The 6,000-nt window shown below is 45.8% G+C and overlaps 1 non-coding gene across 1 annotated transcript; it reads left to right on the top strand.

Annotated features, from left to right (window-relative positions):
• On the top strand, positions 4,889-4,961 carry TRNAQ-CUG. The gene has a single exon. It is a non-coding gene; the product is annotated as a tRNA-Gln (tRNA).

Genomic DNA, 6,000 nt, shown 5'->3' with positions numbered 1-6,000 from the left:
TTGGATAATAAATAATGACAAAAATTCTGTAAGTTAATTTATTATAAAAAAACACTGCAACCCTCTCGTATCTGCGGCGCATACAGACAGCGAACTCTTCTTGCAAGGGACGTACGGGCGCCGCAGCAGAAGCTGACGCGGTGACGCCACGTACCTTTGGCTTTGCTCCATCAATGCTCGTTCGTGAGTGTCGTGATGATCATAAATGGGACTAGGGCCTTGTTTAGTTCCAGGTGAAAACCGAAATAATTTCGGCCTTGGGCCACTTTTCAGCATTTCGGATCTAAACGAGCCTGGGCCAAAATTTCACATTTCGGGCTGCACTGTTCAGCCGAAATTACGGTGCTCCCCCCCCTATAAAAGCACGGACCGGCCGCCTTTCTCCCTCTCGCGTCCGGCTGAACCCTAGCCCTTCTCCCCTCATCTCGCCGCCGCCGCTCAACCTCTCCCTCTCTTCCCCGGCTGTTCAGCCGCTCCATTAGACCTTCCTCCACCAGATCCACCGGCTGTAGGTGCAGATCCGCCGCGAACGCGTGCAGATCCGGGGCTCTTGGTCGCACAGCAGGCGCCATGGACGGCTTCAACGGCGACGGCTACCACGGCGACGCCTTCAACGCCGACGAGTTCTTCGGCCACGACAACACCTACGCCGGCGACTACGTCGAGGACCGCACCGCCCGCGACTTCCTCTCCGAAGCGTCGTCGTTCCGGGCTCCTTCGTCCTCGCGCCAGCGCTCCGCTCCAGCGCCAACCCCGACCCCGACCCCAAGCCACCTTGGGTTCTTCAACCTCGACCTCAACGTCGGCGAAGGGTGGCCCAGCCTGGACGCATATGGCGACACGTTCAGATCCGGTCCTGAAGAAGGCGGAGCCGACATCACCTCCGCTCCTCCGCCCGTTCGCGTGCTGGCCCCCAACACCGGTGCTGCACCTGTCTTCCGCGCGGCTCGCGGCGGGACAACGGCAGTTCGAGGGCCCGGACGACGTCGTCTCGGGTCCATGGATCCAGATGGCCCTGTTCGTATGGGTCCTCCAAGCGCCCCGCGTGCCCGAGCTGGAAGACAACGTCGCTTCCGGCAGTCGCCTCCGTCGGACACGTTGGAGGACAGCGACGACAACCCAAACCCTAGAATCCCGGTAACTGTCCATTATCCCTTTCTAAGCTTATTTACAGTCCGTTGATGCATGTCTATTACACACTTTCTCTGCACTTAGTTGTGCTCCAATGTCTTACGTGTACTATGTGTTCTCGCTGTGCGAATGTTTTTTACACATGTCTATTTCAGCACGAAACTAGCAGGGCCAAATGGACTTGTGAAAACACACACACTTTCTGTGATATTTATTGCATGCAATTAGATTTAGGCCAGTGTGTTAGGGGTAGCATGAGCAAATGGGGATGAAAGGATGTTGCTGAAAGGTACTACGCAGCAACGGGATTAGTTCATGACAATGAGCAATTCAGTAGTAGGGTCAGGCAGTTGAGGGCCATGTGGCATTTCATTAATGACCTTCGAACCAAATTCACGGGTCTCGGACGCAGAAACGATGGCTCCATTCTTGCACCAGATTCATGGTGGGAGGACAAGTGTGGGGTAAGTGCCTCTGCTCTTCCATTTACCTACAATCCATGCAGTAACTACAACTGCAACAGTTATGCTGATTGGTACAATGCAGAAATATCCAGAGTGGAAGAAGCTCAAGGATGGGTGGCCTACGTACCTCCCACAGCTGGACCGCATGTTCTGTGGCGTAGCAGTCGACGGAACAACATCGTACGCTACGGGACAACGCAACCGCACGGAGGTTGTCCTCAGCGACGACGATGACAACGAGGAAGAGGAGCAGTTCACCCCTGTCAGCCTGAGTAGCAAGAGGAGCAACAGCTCACGCAGCACAGCCACTAGCCCCAACAAGAAGTCCAAGAAGCAAAGCGCTGTACGGGCTATGCAGCGAGACATTAGCATGGTGAGCACTATCATGGAGTCTTAACATGAAACTATGAAGGGACTGTTGGCTGCCATTGACAAGGATGACCAGCACCAAACGGACAAGATCAAGCTAGTGCAGCAGCTCGCACGAGAAGCTGGCGCATCGGAGACCAACCCAAGACTGTGGCTTGGTGTCATGAGGATCGTCCTAGTGCCGAACCTCATGGACTTCTTCATCAACTCCACCCCAGAAGGCATATTGGCCGTCATCGAGCACTATGCCTCGGTCGGCAACTAGTCCTCCTCATGCATGCATATATGTCGTGCAGCATTAGAGTAGTCATGTGTTGTGTTTTCATTAATGTCTGTTGTGTAGCACTTGTAGTGAGTCCGAGGGATGTAGTATGGTATTGTATCAGGTTTGTTGAACCTTTATTTCATGAATGATATTTGAATCTTATTTTCACTTGGCCTGCCGATTGCTGATTAACAGTTCGAAATACTTTTTTGGGGTGCGCTGCATGAAGTCATTTGTACGCCTCAATTTGAACTCATTTGTTTGTTGTTGTTGTTCACATGAACAGACACCGGGAAGGCACGAGGATGTCGGAGACATTGGCAATACCCTTGGTAGTCAGGAGTCTCGACGTGCTAGGTTGTTGAAATTGTTGATGTTAGACGACGATGACGATGAAGTTACTGTTCTCATGACCGGTACGTACATGTATGCCACACATTTAGAGAAGTACTGCAATAGGGGTCCTTATAGGGTTCCACCTTTGACTGGGTTGGAATGGGTACAAAGGAAGCTTGCGAACGCTAATTCTTGCTACAACATGTTTAGGATGACCCCACATATGTTCTTTAGGCTACATTCCTTACTGACAGATAGATATGGTCTCAAATCGAACCCAAAAACTACCTCTATTGAAGCCCTAGGAATGTTCCTGTGGATGGTAGGTGCACCACAATCTGTTAGGCAAGCTGAGGATAGATTTGAGAGATCACTAGCCACTGTTCACAACCTTTTCCATAGAGTGTTGAAGTGTGTCCTTAAGCTTGGTGATGACATCATTGCCCCCCGGGACCCACTATTTAGAACAATGCATGACAGGCTGCAGAACCGTAGGTTTTTTCCATTCTTCAACGGATGTATAGGGGCTATAGATGGCACTCACGTTCCTATGGTTGTGCCATCGGACAAGTTCATTCAGCACCTGTGTAGGAAGGGCAAAACAACACAGAATGTGCTGGCTGCATGTGACTTTGACATGGTCTTCACATTTGTCCTGGCTGGGTGGCCAGGATCAGTGCATGACATGAGAGTCTTCGATGATGCTTTGACAACGTACAAGGATGTGTTTCCTCATCCCCCTACAGGTATACAACTAGTACACAGTTCAATATTTTTGTCTAATTGAAACCATTGACGCTTACAGGAACTTGGTGGTGCTCTAGGGAAATACTATCTGGTGGACTCGGGCTATCCAAACCGATCCGGATACCTTGCACCATACAGGGGAAGCAAGTACCATCTGCAAGACTTTCAAAACGGCGCAGAACCTCGAGGTAGAAAAGAGGTATTCAACTATGCCCACTCGTCTCTAAGAAATGTGATTGAAAGGGCCTTTGGCGTAATGAAGATGAAGTGGCGTATGTTGTTGAGTGTCCCTAGCTATCCACCGGAAACCCAAACACACATTATAGTTGCTTGTTGTGCTCTCCATAATTTCATGAGATTGAGTGGTGCATTTGATAGTGACTTCGATCACCTTGACCGTCATCCAAACTTTGTGCATCCGGAAGCATATATGGATCAGCCGGAGTGTCCCTGCGCCCACCTCTGCAGAATGTGAGCAGATGAATGCATTTCGTGACTCCATCGCAAATGGTTTGTTCAATAGGTCTTGATTTGTATGATTTCTATTTCAAAGTGTTGGACATGTAATTTGTTTGTACTGCATGCTGGCATGTAACAGTTTTTGCCGGTTGTATCTTTACATTTGTTATAGACATTTGTACAATGTATTTTTATTGGACATGTAATTTTTACAGTTTGGACATGTAATTTTAATTGGACATTTGTAAGTTCATAAATTTGTAATAAGATGCTGCATGTTGTGCATTTTCAGATGCACAGCTGTTGGTACTGCATGTCACTGAAACAGTAATGCAGTGTACTATTCATTGTCAGGTTTTTGGATGAACAGTACCCGAAATTTTGGTTCAACAGTACGAAAACTTTTCAGCTGAAAAATTTTTGGAACTAAACAAGGCCTAGGACTAGTACCGTAGCATGCATGTTGCTCCTGACGATCATGCATGGACGAATATATACCATGCGTGCGTAGTAAGGGCACGATGAACACAGCGACTACTTGAAACTAGCTAGCGATCGAGAGCGTTTCGATCGTCAATTTCAGCTTCACTCAATTTGATGATCTACATTATTGTCACTCTTTTTTACTAGCAAAAATAGTCATCAATCAATTAATATAAGGTGCTGTGTATCTTACCACTTGCTCAAACGCGTCGGTACACATGGCGGTCAGTACGTAATTCTTATTTGCTGGCGTTCATTTTTCGCAAAAAAAAAACAGAACAGAGAAAATAACCAAAAAAAAAACTTTGAAGCCACGTAGCTCCCAAGGTCTGCGACGTGCAAAGAAGCAGAGGCCGGCCGGAGTCTATATTGCTGGCCTGCTGAGCCTGGCCTCCAGAAGTTGAAGAGGACCTCTTTATAATATCACAATATTTTACCATATAAATACTGTAACGTGCTTATACGGTCTGAAATGATAAATACCCATAGGTTAGCACGAGCAGCTGTTACTCGGTCATTTAACCATGTGTTGTTTTATGAATCCAACATGTAAGTGTACCCTAATAAGTAGAACAGACAAGATGCTCTCGGTTGTTATTACAAAGAACGAATTTTATTGAATTTATACAACAATGACGAGATGGCCGAGTTGGTCTAAGGCGCGGTTCTGGTCCGAAAGGGCGTGGGTTCAAATCCCACTCTCGTCAGTCTTTTTTATTTTTTTATTTCTATCCTTTTCACAAACTATTTTGGTCTATTCTTCAAATCCCACTCTCGTCAATCTTTTCTATTTTTTATTTCTATGCTTCATTTCTGTCGTTTTAACAAACTATTTTTTAAAAAATTTCTATCCTTTTCACAAACTATTTTGGTCTATTCTTCATTTCTGTTGTTTTAACAAACTATTTGGGGCAGAAAGAGCGTCGATTCAAATCCCATGGGCACCACTTTTTTTTTCTATCCTTTTAATTAACAAACTATATTTTGGTATGAAAGAACGTTGATTCAAATCCCACGGTCGCCATTTTTTTTTCTATACTAGATATATGCCCCTACGATGCACATACACGGAGGTTACAAATTTTTAAGAACACCTGTAATGACGCATTGTCTAAATGTTCTATTTTCTATTTCTATCATTTTCACAAGCTATTTTGCTTCGAAAGAGCGTTGATTCAAATCTCACGTTCGTTATTTTTTTTCTATATTAGATATATGCTTTGTCACGAATTTTTACCAACACCTACAATGACACGTGGCCTTTGGCTTTGAGGCAATCGGAGGCACAACCATAGACTATTTTTGCTTGACGTCCTTCTTGTTGAAAATCAAAGTCAAAAACAGTATGTGAACATAGACTTTGAATGGTGGCCAAATTAATGAAGGAGGAGAGAAATTTCAAGAGTTTAAATACTGTAAAACCTTTGTACCCATTCTCTTTGTCCCCTATAAATAGAGGGTCACTTTCATGCTTGTAATACACATCAGAAAAGAGAAACAAAGGAATACAAAGACCTTCTCCCATCTCTCTGTCCAAATATTGTGAGCGATTCAGTGACTCGATTTCTAACACGTTATCAGCACGAGCCCTACCGAGCTAAAAGGTAATAGGTGAGAAATCGATTCATTTTGATGCTCGATTCTTTTGACCATGAACAAGCACACACAAAAGACACGAGCACGACTATCTCACTGCCATCCTGAAGATGTGCATACCAAACCAAATCACCGCCATCTTGAAGAAGA

This window comes from Sorghum bicolor, chromosome 1 (genome assembly GCF_000003195.3).
Source record: "Sorghum bicolor cultivar BTx623 chromosome 1, Sorghum_bicolor_NCBIv3, whole genome shotgun sequence".
NCBI classification, from domain to species: Eukaryota; Viridiplantae; Streptophyta; class Magnoliopsida; order Poales; family Poaceae; genus Sorghum; species Sorghum bicolor.
This window is presented reverse-complemented; position numbering and strand designations above follow the sequence as displayed.